General features: G+C 40.3%; 1 long non-coding RNA gene across 1 annotated transcript in view; it reads left to right on the top strand.

Moving 5' to 3' along the window:
• Nucleotides 1-19,298, top strand: part of LOC129562671 (uncharacterized) — a 143,540-nt gene that overhangs the window by 79,260 nt on the left and 44,982 nt on the right. The window lies entirely within an intron of this gene.

Raw genomic sequence — 19,298 nt, 5'->3', positions numbered from 1 at the left:
GGAGGAGAAGGAAAATATGAGAAGAGCTGGCTTGAAAGGAAGGAGGCAGAGTGACAGGAATCATCTTTGTACAAATCCAAGTGGCAATTGGGATGTATTTATGTTTTAAGAAATTATGAGTTTTTTCAAAAGGGCAAGTTTTTATACCACTTTTTTTTTTTTTTTTTTGCTTAGTACCAAGACCGACAAAAGACATGTATTCAGCCAGGATGTCAGTTGTTCAGCTCATTGAAATATTAAGTGAAACTCTGATGACAATTCTATAGCACTGAGCCTTTTTGTCTGCCAAAGTATGCCTTTCAATGCATAGCAAAGTAGGTCAAAAATTTGTTTTGTTATTTTTTTTTATCTTTTCATCTTAGATTTTTTGATGGAGCTCCTTGTAGTGGGTAAAATGATTGCCCTGCTTGGTGGGGATAATTTGAGGATGGGAACACTGGAGTGACTCAGAAGTCTTGTGGACGGCAAAGAAAATCTCCCTTAACTTCTCTCTGGAATAGCAATCATTCATCTAAAAAGACTTGCTGACCCTCTGCTTTGTGTCAGGCTTTGTGCTGTGTGTGTGTGCTAAGTTGCTTCAGTCATGCCTGACTCTTTGTAACCCCATGGACTGTAGCCTGTCAGGCTCCTCTGTCCATGGGATTCTCCAGGCAAGAATACTGGAGTGGGTTGCCATGCCCTCCTCCAGGGGATCTTCCCAGCCCAGGGATTGACTCAGTCTCATGTTTCCTGCATTGGCAGGCAGGCCACCTGGAAGGCCTTGTGCTATATGTTGGAAATATAGTAATGAACAAGATAGATATTGATGGATACCATCCTCATGATAAGACCTGTGGCTCCTACTCAGGTTTGTTTATTTGGCTAACAGCTCATGTTCACAATATCTCTCCTAATCATATAAAATGAACATGTCCTAAGACTTCCCCTCCAAGGTTCTGCTCTGAGAAACGGATACTGGTAGTCACTGAGATGTTGATGGCAAAGATGAGTTCATAAGTAGCCTTCCTGTGGGCATTTGTACCTGAAATGTATAAAGGTATACTCCTGGAAATATACGAACACTTAACACACAGGATTGAATTTCTGCTAATGGGAATTCAAGCATACACACACTTTTATTTTTGTGGCATTCCCATGGGCATACTCATAGTTTGATGGTTATGATGTAGTTAGAGCTACTATTTATTGAGTGCTTACCAAGTGCCAAGAAGAGTGCTAAACATTTTCAATGATCTAACACAGTTCATCTTTAAATTTTGTTATATATCAAGAGCTGCAGAGGATCTGAAATTGTGCTCTGTTTGCAAGCTTTTGGATGCTGGCAGAACACACAAATCTCCTGGGTCAGAAACAAAGGACTTTATTACTCACAGTTCAGCTCACAGCGTGAGCATCAACATGTGTATGCATAGTTCCTGCAGCCCTGAAATTATGTGGGAATGCCATCATATAAGGGCTTCCCTGGTGGCTCAGCTGGTAAAGAATCCGCCTGCAATGTAGGAGACCTGGATCGGATCCCTGAGTTGGGAAGATCCCCTAGAGAAGCATATAGCGTGTAGAAAGGGAACCCTAAGCTTAGGAAACCTGAACCTTTTATAATGGGTGGTAAATAGGCCTACGCTTTGCTTGAGGAAGATGTTGTCTCTGTCTTGCATGGCTGCTTGCTTTGCAAAATGCTTGAGAAATGTGGAACAAAGGGCTGTCAGGGTCTTAAGATATGTAGCAATAGGAGAGACTCATAGAGGACAGTATCCCCCAAATAGATACTATGTATATCCTCACAGTCTACTGAATATTGAGACTGGGGGGCAGGGACAGCGTGTAAGTAACTTGCCTTAGGTCACAAAATTAGTACATGTGTGATTAGCATTTGAGCTAGGCAATCTGATTTCAGAGTACATGCTCCATGTAAGTAGTGTTTTAGTTTGAATCACTGAAAGCTGAACCTGAGACAAGAACTTGGGTGCAGGTAGGTGTATAGAGGAGGTATTTGGGCAGGTGCCAAGGGCTTACCCTGTCTAGATGGCACTCATCACCTATTTATTCATTCCCGTGGTTTTTTTTTTATTTTTCAAAAAGTTTAATTAAATGATATCTACAAGATTCTTAAAATCATAAAAGCATATATAGCATGGATAAAGCTCTATCAGGCAAAAGTGAACAATAGCAATAAATAAAACTAGATACTAATCTGAACAGACCTGCATCAGTAAATTTATAAAAAGATTCAGTTGAGAAGGACAGAAGCTGAACTCACTAGGAAGTGTTTAGATCTGATGAAGAGATTATAAATATGTGTGTAAATCTTATTTTTCCATGTTTTAAACCACTGTGTCACTGAGCTGAATCTGATGCACATACAGACTTGAAAAGGTTGACCACCTCCACTGCAGAGTTTTGTTAATAGTTGTTTTCTGTTTCATTACGGTTTTACATTCTCTAGTTTTTATAACTTCCCTTAATTATCCAATCTGTATTTGTATGCCTGTTGGGTAAACCAAACCAGGCATGCAAAAATGATACACTCATTTCCCTGAAGATAACTTGGGCAATAATTATATACTTGTTCAGACAGGTGAATGACCAACTGAAACTGAGCTGATAGTGCTGCTTTTGATAATTTTTACTAGAAATATAACATATGGGAGACTCAGTATGTATCCTCAGAATTCTGCTTATTTATATCTTAGCAGAGTTTTTAGAGATCAGTTTAGCCTTAACGAAGAGAGACATAGATATTCACACAGCAAATCTAAGTAGCATAACCCAATCTGTTGTCTTATCAAGGTACTTTATGTTTTACTTTCCAATTCCACATCTGCTTTTAAACCAAGTGGAAATGTTATGAGAGTTAGAATAAAAGAAGACAGCACTGAACTTCAGAGTTGAGATTTGCTGCCACTGAGCTGTGCAAGCTTAAGCCAGACACAGTTAGCTTCAGTTTCCTGGTCTAGTAAATAGGCCTGGGGTACATGATATATACTTTTCTCCCCTAGTACTGATTGGAATATGATTCTAATACAGTAAATTCTATTGGCAAGCAGTACCTAGAATTAAGTTACGTACTTTTTATAGTTAAGAACAAAGACTTTGGAGCCAGACAGACCTAAGTTTGAATCCTAGTTCTGTTGATTATATAACTTTGGGCAAATTGCTTAACCTCTTTCATTTTCTATATAATAGAAATAATCATACTTTCCTTGCTGTCAATATTTCCACATAAACCAAACAGAAAATCTCCTTTGAGCTCACATTTCTATTTTGCTATCACCATACCACTTCCTTTTCTTTTATAGAAAGTCTTCCTAAGGGTTGTCTCACTATTGTTTCTACTTTCCCATCTTCATTTGACTTATAACAGTGTGACTTCTAATCCTATGACTTCTGCTGATGCTGTTTTCACCAAGGGCACTAAGGTCTGCCTTCTGGCTACCTCTAAAGAACACATCTCAGCTATCTCCCAGCAAAGTTCAACACAGACAACCACTCTCCTTCTTGGGACATTCTCTTCCTTTGGCTTCCAGAAACGTGCCTTCTACCTCCTTTTCTTTTCCTTCTCTGTTTCCTGTGGGCCTCCTCCTTTCCTGTTTGCCCCTTATAGGTATTGCTGTCCCACAAAGTTCTATTGTAGATTCTATTTTTCTTTCTCTATAAACTCTTCTGGATATCTTAAGTATTTTCATGTCTTCAAGGACCACCTAGCGCATATGCTGATGACTCCTGAATCTTTATCCGTAGCCCACAGTTCTGAGTTTCAAATTCACACACATAACTACATCTTGATTATTTACACTTGCTTGTCCCTCAGGTATGTTCCCCAACAAGTCCAAATAAAACTAATTATCTTTCTGCCCATATTAGTTCCCCTGTTTTGGTGATGGAATCTCCATCCATTCAGTGGCTCAAGACAGAAACTTTGGCATTGTCCTTTCCCTTTTGTTTACCGTCACCCCCCCTTATTCAACTAAGCAGGTCTAATCTTGAGAATCTCTTGAATCCATCTGTCTTCTCCATCTCAGTGACCATTTTCTGACTCAGACCACCATCATCTCTCATGTCCATCGCTACAACATTCTCCTTATTGATCACATTTATCAGTCTTGCTGCCATTCTTCACGTTGCAGCTCAGTCACGTCATTTCCCTTATTATAATCTCTAGAGAGGTTTACATTGCCTTCCAACTGACATACAGACTTTTTACAATGACTAACAAGACCCTTTGTGATGTGCACTCCGTTCACCTCTCCAGCCTTATCTTTCCCTCCTTTCGTGTTCTGTCCCCTACACACTTGAGGCTCCGTGGAAACAGAGCTTCTTCCAGTCCCTCCGGTTGAGGAGGAACTGTGTATGCTTGTTATTCTCTTAGCTGGAAACTTCTTTCCAAACTCTTCCCTCGTCTGTCTGTATCTCCTCCTCCAGAAAGCGCTTCTTGGTCTGTGAATTGCCAACTGTGCACTCCCTATGTTCTTCCCTCTGTATTTGCCCTGTCATCACACTTGCTACCTTCTTTATGCTCACCTGCTTGTTTGCCACTCTCTCCCACAACACTAACCTCTGTGAAAGCAGAGTCCCTGTCTGTCTCACGTGTATTCCCTGCACTTGGCAGAGCCTGACACATGATGAGAACACAATCCACAAATAAAGTGTCTACTAAATGAACAAATGTATGGAAATCAATCACACACTAGCTAGTTTAACAAGTGCCACTCTTTAACTGTAATTAATAATAGATATTAGAATATTTTTTAAAGTTTTGGGCTCACCATGGGTATGATCTGTTGGCTCCTATCTGTACTCAGGAGCCCTGTAGCCTCACAGAGAGAACTCTGTGGTTTTCACGGTAAGAGGAGGGTGGGAGAAGGAGAAGGATGGTGGGACTCACTGGTCACCACCTTGGGACCTTAACATGGCTTACATCGGAGCAGCTAGAATTTGTTTGTTTTATGCACTGGGGTGGTATATTATATCATTATATTTTCTATGGGAAAAAGGCAAGGAAAAATGAAACAATAAGAAAAAGTAGCCCTGATATAAGCAAGCTGTCAAAAAAGGTCTTATAAAGATGGTTCTACAGTTAAGTAGGGACATGAAAATATTTGCTTTAAAAGACATAATGGAGGCAGGTATTTGGTCCCTACAGCATAGTACTAGCATTGTCAAGAAAAGGGTACAGCGCTCTTAAAAATGGTTCTGGAATGATGGGTTGTATATCTTCTTCAATTCATGTCTTTTCTTAAATCAGGCTGACTCATACTACCAACTGACATTTATTAATAAGATAATTTATAAGACTGTGAGACTTTTCTTTATCATCTTGTTCTTTTCTATATCTTTTTTGGGTTTTTCTATTGTTTTTCCTTCTCCAGGGGATCTTCCCAACCCAGGGATTGAACCCAGGTCTCCCACATTGCAGGCAGATTCTTTACCAGTTGAGCCACAAGAAAAGCCCTGAAGTACTGGAGTAGGTAGCCTATCCCTTCTCCAGTGGATCTTCCCAACCCAGGAATCAAACTGGGGTCTCCTGCATTGTAGGGGATTCTTTACCAACTGAGCTATGAGGGAAGCCCCCCAAAATATGGAACGCTTCACAAATTTGCGTGTCATCCTTGCACAGGGCCATGCTTCCCTGAAAGCTCAGTTGGTAAAGAATCTGCCTGCGATGGAGGATACCCTGTTCGATTCCTGGGTCAGGAAGATCCGCTGGAGAAGGGAGAGGCTACCTACTCCAGTATTCTTGAACTTCCCTTGTGTCTCAGCTGGTAAGGAATCTGCCTGCAAAATGGGAGACTTGGGTTCGATCCCTGGATTGGGAAGATCCCCTGGAGAAGGGAAAGGCTACCCACTTCAGTCTTCTGGCCTGGAGAATTCCATGGACTATACAGTCCATGGGGTCACAAAGAGTTGGACACGACTGAGCGACTTTTACTTTCTATTGTTTAGATTACCGTGCCTGAATAAAATAGGACTTTTTGCTGTGTAGACAGGGAAAAGCTAGGTTTAATTTTCTAAGAAATTAAACCTAGTACTAGTAATTTTCAATTGTAGTCTGCTTCCTCTGCCAGTGCATGATTAGAGGTTTCGTTCCTTTCAGTTCCCAAGTGAAATTCTGCATTTCCATGTCCCCACTTTTCTAACATTAGAGATGGCAAGATGTTAGACAAAAACATTGCTGTTGGAAGAGAAGGCTTAGGAGATAAATATTCTTGATCATTCATTCATTCAAAAATATTTTTTGAGAGCCTGCTGTGTGACAAGCTCCTATAACATTATCTAGTGCTTGGACATGTATCAGTGAAAAAACTGATAACATCCCTACTGTTATAAAGCTTATATTGTGATTGAGGGAGAGAGAATCAGAAAATAAGGAAACAAGTTAACAACATAATTTTGAAAAGTGATGAACTGTATGAAGCCAGAAGAATGATCACGTGCCATGTATTGACACCCTGGGAAGGTGGGGCTAGATTGGGTTCTGTTGGGGCTGCCATAGCCAGGTGGCCTCTGAGCGGAGCTAAGTGGTGAGAAGGAAGCAGCCATATGAGGAAGGAAGAACAGAGCCTGCCGATGGAAGGAGCAGTGAGGGCAGATTTCCGCCCCATTCCCTTCCCTGTGGGCCTCAAGAAGGCAGCATTTGAGGTGTACGAGAGGTGCAACCTTCCACAGGCCATTTCAGGGAGCAGGGCCAAGTGGTTTGCTCACAGGGTCCAACACAGCCTAAGTAGAAAGGGACATCATGGGAAAATAAGTGAAGAAAGCAGTAGGAGAAAAGCCATACAAATTATTTTGTAAGAAGTTTTGTGTTTTGGTAAAAGGTTTGTTTTTTCATTTTAATTTTTGAAAACAAAATAATCTTAAAACTAGATGTGTGTGTACCATGTGCCCAGTCGTATCTGACTCTTTGCAAGTCCGTGGACTGTAGCCCGCCGGACTCCTCTGTCCATGGGATTTCCCAGGCAGGAATACTGAAGTGACTTGCCATTTCCTCCTGTGGGGGATCTTTCTGACCCAGCCATTGAACCTGTATCTCCTGTGTGTCTCTTACATGACAAGATTTTTTTTTTTACCTGCTGAGCCATCAGCGAAGTCTAAAACTAGATAGAAACCCCAAGCAACAAAAAATGCTCCTAAATTGCTACAGTTCAGTTACAGTTCAGTTGCTCAGTCGTGTCTGACTCTTTGCAACCCCGTAGATGGCTGCAGCCTACCAGGTTCCTCTCTCCATTGGATTTTCCAGGCAAAAGTACTGGAGTGGGGTGCTGATTCCTTCTCCGACTGAGGCCTCCCTGTCCATCACCAACTCCCAGAGTTTACTCAGACCCATGTCCTAAATTGTTATGGGCATTTAATTGGAACCTGTGCTTATCCCATTGGTCCACTAGAGGGAAGCATTGCCTATAAAATGCACTGGCGGTTTAGTGCCAGAAAACCCGTTCCACAGGTGCAGTTACTTTCCCATCTCTCTTTCCTGTTCCTCTTCTGTCTTTCCCCATAATCCACCTTTTAACTCCATGCCATCCACCTATCAGAGGACACAATCTCCGTATTCTGGCTAGGCTTTTTGTTTAGAGAAGAACCTCTGATTCGTTAGGAAAAAACAAAACTGCACATTTAACCTTGTTGGAAGTGTTTTGACCATATGTCTCACTGTGGACCCTTTCAATGGGCAACAAGAATCTCAGGGGTCTCCAGGGACTCTGGTTGGCTCATTCTGCCCAGTTCTTCAGGATCAGGCCCATTGCTAGGGGTCATGGGAGTTTAACATTGTTAGGTTAGGGAGCAAAGGGCTTTGTTTCCTCTGTGTATTGTTGGATTGGCTGTCAGCTGGTAGGTTGGTGGCAGCAAACCTGGCCTCCATGGGTGTGGGGACCATGCTCGCTTCTTTCCAAGCATGCAAGTTTCATGTTCTATGTTTTAGCTTTATTTTTAAGTTGGGCCTTTTATGAAAAGTGTGCACAACAGTGAGTTCAGTAAGAGAAAAGTGGAGGAGAAAGAAATGGCCAAATTTTAGCTGTAGCTACACAGGCAGATTAAATGTAAGATTTTAAAGTAGGGTGTAAGAATTGTGTACAAATAAATTATGAGAATTGATAAGATTGGTTTTGCTTCCTTCCAAAGAAGGACTCAAAGCATCATGCAGCAGAACACATTGCTGTGAACATTGGATAATGATTCATTCAGGGTGTATTTAGTGTTTTCCCTTTTTTTTAAATAGGAGGCTAATTACTTTACAATATTTTAGTGGTTTTTGCCATACACTGACATGAATCAGCCATGGGTGTACATGTGTCCCCATCCTGAGCTCCCCCTACCTCCCTCCCCATAGTGTTTTCCTTTGCCAGGGGTATACAGCCCACGGGCAGGGCTTTTACGAAGCTTTTACTGTAATTAAAAAAAGATATGAGTGAGTTCAAAAGTCATATAAGAATGTGTGTGTGTGTGTTGGTGTTTCATAGCTGGACTTCATCATCTCCAGTACACTTCATTTTGTAGATGTAGAAATGATGGCTTGGAAATACTGTGACTGATTCAGGGTGACACGGCTTGTTCATTTGACACTGAAATTTGCTTTAAGCAAATTGGAAAACATTCTAGGCTCAGACAGTAAAGAATCTGCCTGCAATACAGGAGACAGGGTTCTGTCTCTGGGTCAAGAAGATCCTCTGGAGAAGGGAATGGCTACCCACTCCAGTATTCTTGCCTGGAGAATTCCATGGACAGAGGAGCCTGGCAGGCTACTGTCTATGGGGTCACCAAGAGACATGACTGAGAAACTAAGCATGCACGCACCCAATTATTTAGCACCGAGTGCTTGAGAAAAGGGAAAGAGAATGGTTTGGAAAGGGAAATTTGGGAGGCCACTAATTTACTGAAGAAATGATCATATGGATCCTTATATCATGGCCTTGGAGGGACAATGAAGCATTCTTCAAATGACTTAAAAAAAAATCATCAGCTCTTCATGAAATTATGTCGTATAATATTGAATTGGAGAAGGCAATGGCAAGCCACTCCAGGACTCTTGCCTAGAAAATCCCATGGATGGAGCAGCCTGGTGGGCTGCAGTCCATGGGGTCGCTATGGGTCGGACACAACTGAGCGACTTCACTTTCACTTTCACACATTGGAGAAGGAAATGGCAACCCACTCCAGTGTTCTTGCCTGGAGAATCCCAGGGATGGGGGAGCCTGGTGGGCTTCCATCTTTGGGGTCACACAGAGTTGGACACGACTGAAGTGACTTAGCAGCAGCAGCAGCAGTATTGAGTTGTATTTCAGTGAAGGGATTTCTGTTTTAAGCTACTACATACTCCAAAAATGTAACTTTAAAAAATCTAACCGGACAATTGAATCTAACTTGATATAGAATGAAACCAAAGAATCTGGAGGAATATTTGGTTCTTTTAAAGCTCGATATTGAGCAGCTACTCAGAGAATATGATTAGTGAAACTCTTTCCATGAAACCAGACTCCAGCCCCTGACCAGGTTGCCTGATCCAATTGGCTGTCTTTGTTGTTTTGATAGCATGTTTCTGGGCCCAGGTTATATGTCTAATTGCCTCAGTATGCACTTTTTGCTTATGTAGACTTATCTTAAGAGAGAGAAATAGGAGGGAATATTCATAAAAGAAAGAAACTGGGAGGAGGACTGCATGTGTTGTCTGTCATACTTTTCATTAGAACATAAATTCCTAGAGCTGGAATTCTGTCTTGGAGTTTTGGTTCTGCTGGTAGCGTGCTGTGCTCAATAAAAATTAACCCATCAATCAACTGGACAGAAAATCCTGTCTTGCCAGAAATAGTACTTCCTATTTGTCTTTCCCATAGAAAGACAGTACAGAAGCTAAGGAAAATGGCAAAAAAAAAAAAAATCCCCCAAAATATCAAGTGAAAATATAATTGAATGAAAACAAATAGATAACAGTGAAGTATTCAGGGAAGACTACTGCCCGATTCAGTTTTCCCCCTTGACGTTGTCCTCACTCTAATGGAGATTTGTCTACATGGGTGGCATCTTGGATGCCCCATTTCCCGCCTAGAAGATGCTGTTCAGAATGGGTCAAGGTGCACCGTTCATCTTCCTAACAGCTTACCCAGAAGCTACTCATTGCCACTCCCAGTGGTCTTGCCATCTGTCTGTCAGCATCACCACCAGGGAAGCAGCTCCTGAGCTCCCCTGGCCAAGCCTCACTTGGTCAGAAAACAAAAACAATTCATCTGGGGAGGGATAAACAGGAAACTGGCAAGACAGAACACTATTGACTACAAAGAAGAAAGTGAGGGCTGGTGAGGGGAAAGCAAGTGAGACAGGCAAACTGAGAATACTTCCTGTCACAAACCCTCTTGAGAATTGATGAAAGCTACCAAGCCTTTCTCCAACAAGAACATATGCATATGCATACCCAGTTTTGCATAAAATTCCGTGAATCCCCACCTTCTTTAACCTCCCCCCACCTCTTGTTTTAAAAAGTTAAACTGTAGAAGCTATGCTTCCAAATCTTGTTAACAATGAAGAAATTATGAAAAACTCTTTAATCATGGCAACTGTTTTGTATTAAAGAATTTTCTTTTTCCAATTGTAGTCTTGCCTGTACAAGTGTATCTTTCAAATACACTTATTTTTAGAGGCAATTTCTAGAACTCTAAGAATGGCCAACATGAACAATTGCAATGGTAAAAATACTTGTTATCAATGTTTTTCTCATGTACCTTCTGTGAGATTTCTACTTATTTATTTATCTAAAAGTAATTTTGTTTAAAAGAAAAAAGGCTTCATTCTATTACCAAATTCTAGAGGACTAAAATTACCTAATATTTGACTATTTGGGGCTCTTTTAAGAAAATTAAAACTCACAAAAGAGAATAAGTTTTGTTATCCACCAGTCTCATGCACCCTGTATCCTGAATGAAGGAGGCATATCCTCAAGTCCAGTAAAGACATGCTGACTATACACATTGTGGACTTGCCTCGTGGCTCAGTGGCAGAGAATCCACCTGCAATGCAGGAGATGCGGGTTCAATCCCTGGGTTGGGCAGACTCCCTGGAGAAGGAAATGGCAATCCATTTCCGTATTCTTGCCCGGAGAATTCCATGAACAGGGGATCCTGGTTGGCTACAGTCCACAGGGTCACAAAGAGCTGGACACGATTTAGCGACTAAACAACCACCACAAACTGCAAATTGCACATTCTTCCTATGTTTCATTGTAGGAACATGAGGCTCATCCTGATCTCTTCTTGAAGGCAGGTCTAGGGTCCTTGGCTTATCTTTTTTCCCCTAAATCATGCAGAATAGAGATTTTCACTTGAGGATGGAGCACTGAGGCAGCAGTGCCTGGACTGCCCACAGCCAAAAACACAGAAGACAGTCTCTCTATTTACCCTCATAGCACTTAGGAGAGCAGAAGGAGCACAGGTAACAGCTGGCAAAGAGAAAATGTGGGAGGAAGTGAGGGGAAATCAATAAAACAGAGATGAAAAAGTAATGTGCTCTCCACGCTGTAAAGGAAAATCATGATGAAGGCACAAGTTAACTCCCATAATGCTTTCAGGGATCAGAGAAATGACACTGTCAAAATAGGGCATTAGTTTTCTGAAGCCTACAGGCTGAATTTTATTTATTTAAAGTTAACTCCCATTTTAATACGAAAAAGATAGCATATTCTACATCAAAGGGAGAAAAACTTTTCCTAATGTATCCATTTCTCTTCTGAAGTGCACGAGCTGTCGCCATATAATGGTTTGTGGTGTTTTCTCGACTGTGTTTGCTTTCCTTTGCATCAGGAAATGCACAATAAACAGACTCAAGCCTGGGTCTGCTTCTCTATGCCAAATGGCAGTCGTCTGATTTTGTGTGTGTTTTTGAATGCATTGTTAGTTTTAACTAAGATCTATATATGTTGCATGACTGATGTTTCAAAGCAGGAGAGAAAGGGACATGGATATGAAATCAGTCCTTGGTAAATTATATCAAAGTGTAACTACAAGCTGTTGAGAGAATTGGGCTGGAGTGGCCTTTGAGGAATTATTCCGTTTTCTTTGGTGACCATTTCATTTCCCTTGGAAGTTCAGTCAGTGGTTGCCCAGAACTGCTCATCCTCTTCATGAGGATGGCCCAACCTGTTGGCTTTTTGGATATTGTTTCCATAACTGTGAGAGTAGATCAGAATTACCATCTTGCTGAATTACTGGTCTTCTCATTGCTCTTCGTATACTTTGCTCATTTCTGAGCCTAAGTGTTACTCTGTGGGTAGAGAAGTCAATCTGAATATACTAGAGCAGGTAAGAGCATGAACTTGACAGTCTGGGTTCAACTCCAGGGTCTGCCGTTTACTAGCCATTTGATAATTACTTAATATCTCCATACCTCAGTCTCCCCATCTGAAAATGGGATGATTACTTACCTCACAGGGATGTTGCTGCTGCTACTGCTGCTGCTGCTAAGTCACTTCAGTCGTGTCCGACTCTGTGTGACCCCATAGATGGAAGCCCACCAGGCTCCCCCTTCCCTGGGATTCTCCAGGCAAGAACACTGGAGTGGGTTGCCATTTCCTTCTCCAATGTGTGAAAGTGGAAAGTGAAAAGTGAAAGTGAAGTCGCTCAGTCATGTCCGACCCTTAGCGACCCCACGGACTGCAGCCTACCAGGCTCCTCCATCCATGGGATCTTCTAGGCAAGAGTACTGGAGTGGCTTGCCATTGCCTTCTCCGCACAGGGATGTTAGGAGGAGTAAATGAGTAACGTAAGGAAGTTGGTTAGATCAGTACCCACTACATAGTAATTCTTTATTATAGAGAGCTTCCAATGATGATGATGATGGTTCTTATTTTTCTAATTACAGCATAGTTTGTTTCCTCTGGGAAACCACTAACCCCTTCCTGATATTGTTCTGATATAGTTAAATAAAGTTGACCCCACCTGCTTCTGTTCTAAGCTTCTGTTCTAAGGGTGGAGATATAACCCAGACATGGGCAATCTGTGAATTCCACCCCCATAACTACAGAGAGTGGCTCAGGGATGGGAAAATGACATAAGTTGATCCAATGAGGGTGAATCACAGGAGTTTGTTTAGAGCTATTGGAAAAGGGACACTATCTTTTGTTTTGGGTGGTTAAGAAGCAAGATGTAAGCCTTGCAGCTACTATGTGGTCAGTTCATCTGAGACTGAATCTAGTGCAGAGGAAAGCAAAGCCAAGAGACGGAGAGAAAGAGAAGCCAGTTTAAATCATAGGACCCCATGTCTGCAGCCATGCTGGGAACCCCCGAACCACTCCTGCATAAATCAGTCTGTGTTGGGCTTCACTGACTCTCACTGACTCCTCCTGTGTCCTCTACCTTGTTAGCACTCAACCCATCCTTTGAGACATGGTGCCTTCTGGAAGTTTCTGAGTTTCCATGGCACCTACTGTCTGCCATCAATTTATTACTCATTACCCACGTTAGAAAGTTTACTTTGGTGAATGTATTTACTGTATCTCTCCAATTCTATGATTTGGTTCCATTTTTTCTCTTTGGTGATTTCCATGGCGACTAGCACATCTTCTATCTCACGTTTGCCAGATACTTATTGCTTGAATTCCTTTTATCCTCTTATGCCTATCAAAAGTGAACACATAGAAATACATGAAGTAAACCCTAACAACAGTATAGGGTTGTTATGTAGAAAAATTTTGAGAGAGGAGCCCAGCCCCTGTCACCTGTGAGGAGCAGCAGTGATAGAATGTGGACTTGTTTATATTTGCCCCACCACACTGTAAGCTTCATAAGAGCAAAGACTGGCTTTATTCTTAAATTAATTTTTGTTGAAGTATAGTTGCTTTGTGTTAGTTTCTGCTGTATAGCAAAGTGAATCAGCTATACATATACATAGTAGTAGTGTTAATCCCTCAGTCACATCCTACTCTTTGCGACCCCACTGACTGTAGCCCACCAGGCTCCTCTGTCCATGGGATTCTCCAGGCAAGAATACTGGAGTGGGTTGTCATTCCCTTCTCCAGAGGATCTTTCCCACCCAGGGATTGAACCCAGGTCTCCTGCAATGCAGACAGAGTCTTTACAGTCTGAGCTACAGGGAAGTCCTCTATATGTCGACATTCATCCCCTCTTTTTTGGACTTCCTTCTCATTTAGGTCACCACAGAGCTTCTGTGCCCTCCTCCAATCAGTGCTATGTGTTTCCAGTGCCTTGCACAGTCCATGACACGTTTTAGGTGCTCCGTAAATACTTGTTGACTGAATGCTGCATTTACAGTGCAGAGAACTCTCAGAGCTATTACCTAGCCCTTACCAACATGTAAGGGAAATATAGTAAGAAAGAAATTGCTGGTTCTATGTAACCAACACCTTCCTCCCACTATTCTAAGCCCCTTCTACAATCACTTTATTTCTTTAAATCACAGGAATAAATAAAGCCATTCCTTAGGATGACAGATGAGGTGTAATGACAATAGCATGTTTGGAATTTCCAAGTCTGTGAAAAGACTAGTATGAATTCCAGACCTAACAAAGAAAAGCTCACCATCATTAGGATGAGTGAGTGAAAAGGTATGAAAGCTGAATCACAGATTTAGAAAAAGGCACTGCATTGGAATGTTCAACACATACACAAAGAATTCTGGGTTTTGGGATCTTTCTTATTTTCTTAGGTAACGTTATGTAGCATTAGTTCCATAACAGCTCTATGTATCATAAATTGAAGAAAATATAAACCACTTTTCCTTTGAATTAATTGATTCTTCCCCACAGAAAGTATTCATAAAATACTCATCTCCTTTTGCAACTCAGTATTTTCCATTCACTTGTTATCATCCTAGAATTATTTTTATTATATCAGTGCTCTTCACAAAAAACTTCATTTGCTACAACAGTGTAGAATCCAAGCTAAACCAGATAGCCAAGACCTTCAATAATTTGACCCCAACCCACTTTTCTATGTGTAAACGTTTCCTTGTTCCTCCATCCAAACCTCTATTCCATTCACCTCTGTTTCTTTCCTTGCTTCTCACTTTTATACTTCTTAACCTTTCTCTGTCTATTCCAGTTTGCGGTTTTATTTCAAGCAGTATCCTTTAACCACTCCAACGAAGATGAACTTTCCTTCCTCAGTTCTTAGAGTATTCATGGTCACTTCTTTCTCTTATTGTCTGAGATTTTTATCATTTCATGTGAGTTCATCTTCTGTTATTTACTTTGAATCCTTTAACAGCAGAGATCAGACCTTGGACTCCTTTGCATTGTGCTTTACATATAATCTGGATTATTTCCATAGTTATTATAATAACTCAGGTGATATCCTTTCACTATTCATGCTTGGGGAGGTTTTATCCTTTTTCAGTTAGTAGGAGGTAGGAGAGGATGAGATGGTTAGATAGCATCACCTACTCAATGGACATGAATTTGAGCAAACTGTGGGATATAGTGAAGGACAGAGGAGTGTGGTTTGCTACAGTCCATGGGGTCACAAAAGAGTCAGAGACGGCTTAGTGACTGAACAGCAAGAACAACAAAAAGTGCCAGTTGCCATGAAATTCTCAAATTTATTAATATCCCTCATGACCAAAATTAATCAGAATTTCTTTCCAAATTATATTTTTACAAAGATCTTAATCTTTCTCTACCAAGTACTTTATGATTCAATGAAAAAAAATTCACCAGGTATCTAATTGAAAATGGGGATTGGGATATGCATAAGCTAATGAATGGCTATCAAAATATGAAAAGATGAGTATCTTCACTCCAAATTAAAGACGTTCAAATTAAAGTCAAGTTCCATCTTTCACTTCTGAGACTGATAAAGATGAAAAAAATTAAAATTGCCAGTGAATGATATGGACAAAGGTGTAGAGAAATAGAAATTTACATATTACCATCCAGAGTACATATTTAGTATAGCCTCTTTGAAGGACTATTTAGGAATATACATGAACATTTAAAATTTCCCCAACCTTAGAGTGAAGAAGTTCACTTTTAGGCATTCTCCTTATAGATATAATCAAATGTATAGATAAATATATCTATGTGTTAACAGATGTTCATTGTGGTATTATGTATAATACCCAGTGCACTTCAGTGGTGGATTAACTCATGGTTGAGTGCCAAGCTGTGGTGGGGCTGGGACTTGAATCCAGGCAAACTGGCTCCATGCTTATAAAGGCAGGGCTTTATTACTGCCACCTGAACTTATTTAGGGCCCTTCTCTTAGGAGCTCAACATCCTCTGTAGACATTGTCTGTTTTTTTGGCCAGGAGGAATAGCTAGGAATAAGTCATAAATATTACTATAGTCATTAAACAAGTCAGCAATAGAGATGAGACTAGAATTCCTATCTTCTTGACTCAACCCATAAAACACTGCCATTTCTCATCTCAGTTTTGAGTTGACACACATTTATTTAACTCTGTGACATGTCTGCCAAAAAAAAATGTTCTAATGAATCTTTCAGGGTGTTCTGATAGCTGCTCTGTTTTGAAGTGTATCTGATGAATGATTTATATATTAGATTTATTAAAAACACGTCCATTACTTTGAGGCCTTGGGTGGGTATTTAAAGGAAGAATATGGCATATTCAACCCAGCAGTTATGATTTCCCATAAGTAGCTAAGGGATGGCCCACTAGGGGATGTCAGATTAAAAAGACGTCTGAGAAGGTGAGTGGATTTGGCCTCTCTAACTCAAGATGCAGAAACAGAACCACCACAGAAAGTAGTCTTGCCTCCATTCCCTATGGCTTAAAACTTCACATTTATTTTGCAAAGGCAAGCAACTGATTCTACTCCTGCTTGGTTTGACTTACCAAGCTCCCATTGCATTTGGACAAAATGCAATTCTGATAGTAGGATGCAAACACCAAGTGTCAGTGTGCCTGATGAATTTAGGAAGAAAAATAATCAGAAGTATAAAGATCTTTCAAAAGAAACATTGGTACACCGATTCATAATTCCTTCTAGGAAGTCAACTACAGAAGGGGCACTAGAGGACAGAACATAAGGGTTCAATTCATTCTCCCTGTCTCTGTTTTTTAATTAAATTTTAGGACATGACAAAAATATTCTAGGGTTTGAGAGAGAAAAAGGAAAAGGGTTGTTAAGAACACAAGATTTTAAGATTCATCTAAGAAAGCTAGGCTAATATATCAACCTGGATTAGTCTGCCAAAAATATGGAAATACAAAAACATCATAAATTAGTCAGTTGTCCATGGCTATAATCTGTTTGCCTGATGCCAGATGTACTTATGATAGGAAAAACAGTTGGCTTTAAAACAGCTGGAAAATGTTAAGCACTTATATAAGATAACACATTTTTTAAAAAGTATCAAATGGATTGGTATCTTATTAGGGTATGCAGTTTAACAGAAGTGGCTATGATTTAACTCGGACCAATGGTAAATTTTTCCATTTTAGCATTTCAGTGTTCATTTAGGGAACTATAATACCATGTAGTACAAACCCTTTATTAAATCAGTGCATTCATTATCTGAAATAAAAGTTTTATTCAATCGCTGTATTTTGATAGACTAGACTATTGCACCTGAATAGGAGATAATGGATTGAAGAGAGTGTCCTTGAAGGAGAGGAGCTCAGACCTCCTCTCTTGCACATTCTCAGGAGACAGTTTCCGATGCTATCAAGACTTCAGAAGGCTTGCAGGGACTGTGAGCCAGCCCCATGTGCTATAACAAATCAGTGCATGAACCAGCTAACCATGTAACTGGAGAAAGGAAAGAATGAAATCATTTCTGCTCAAAATCTGTCGATGTCATCTTTTAATCTATTTAGGGTGATCAGCTCAGCTGCCTTTATGGCAACCCAGCCATGTGTATGGTAAGGACTCTAGAAGCCGCCATCAAAGTTAGTAAATCTGTTTCTGCTCTCTGCAGGCTCTACTTGCTTAGCCTAATCCTTCCATCTCTCTGCTGCCCAGCACTTAGAGGAAGAGCAGGAAGAATTCTGATGAGAGAGAGGATGAAACAAACGAGGCTGACATGCACATATACAACTCTGGTCTGGAAAAAAATTACTAATAGGTATTTTCACAGCCTGATATACATAAGCCTTTTTAACAGGCTCCTTAAAAAAAAATGCTTACTTTCCCATAACTGCCTATAACTTTGTGCTGATAGTCTTCTAACGCAACTTTGTATTTTGGATGCTCTAGTAGCCATCATCATAGAATAATTTTTTTAAATTGGAAGTATCCTTGATTTACAGTGGTATGTTGGTTTCAGGTATATAGCACAGTGATTCAGTTACACATGTATATATGTATTCTTTTTCAGATTTTTTCCATTATAAGTTATTAGAAGGTATTGATGATAGTTTCCTTTGCTATACAGTAGTTCCTTGTTGTTTATCTATTTTATATATAGTAGTGTGTATCTGTTAATCCCAGACTCCTAGTTTATCCCTCTATCCCCTCTTCTCTTTTGGTAACTATAAGTTTATTTTCTATGTGTGTAAGTCCCTTTCTGTTTTGTAAATAAGTTCATTTGTATCATTTTTTAGATTACACATATAAATGATTTCATATACCTTTCTTTTCTGTCTGACTTAGTGTAACAATCTTTCAGTCCATCCATGTTCTTGCAAATGACAATATTTCAGATTTTTTTTTTATGGCAGAGTTAACACCCTATTGTATACATCTACCACATTTCTTTATCCATTCATCTGTTGATGGACATTTAACTTCCATGTCTTGGCTACTGTAAATTGTGCTGCTATGAATATTGGCATGCTTGTATCTTTTCTAAATAGATATCTGGATATAGGCCTTGGACTGAGATTGCAGGATCATATGGTAACTGTTTGTAGTGTTTTTTAAGGAACCTCCATTCTGTTTTCCATCGTGACAGTACTAATTTACATTCCCATCAACAGTGTAGGAGGGTTCCTTTTTCTCCATGCCTTCTCCAGCATTTATTGTTTGTAGACTTTTTGGTGTGATGGCCATTCTGACTCCAGTGAGGTGATGCCTCACACCATATTTGGATGCATACATTGCTACAAAGATCTCTAGGAAATACTCTTCAGCAGTAGATCTGGGAAATTATGAAAAAATACTCACCAGTATAACATGTGTTAAAAGATGGTTCTGCTGCTCTCTGAATATTTACTTGCTATTTCCATTTATTTACACACATAAATTGCATCACCATACTGACATAAACTGTTAAAAGCCTGATGTAATCTATTAAAAGCCTGAAGAAGTGAAAGGGGGAAAGAATATAGAGGCTTGGTAAGGGTAGCATCAGCAGTCCCTCACCCCCAAAACAACCCTTCCCACAGGGATGATTTCAAATTTT

Source organism: Moschus berezovskii, chromosome 9, assembly GCF_049115385.1.
Source record: "Moschus berezovskii isolate FMDL1 chromosome 9, NW_MosBer_1.0, whole genome shotgun sequence".
Lineage (NCBI taxonomy): Eukaryota > Metazoa > Chordata > Mammalia > Artiodactyla > Moschidae > Moschus > Moschus berezovskii.
Note: the sequence above shows the minus strand (reverse complement) of the source record. Positions and strands in the feature narration are given on the sequence as shown.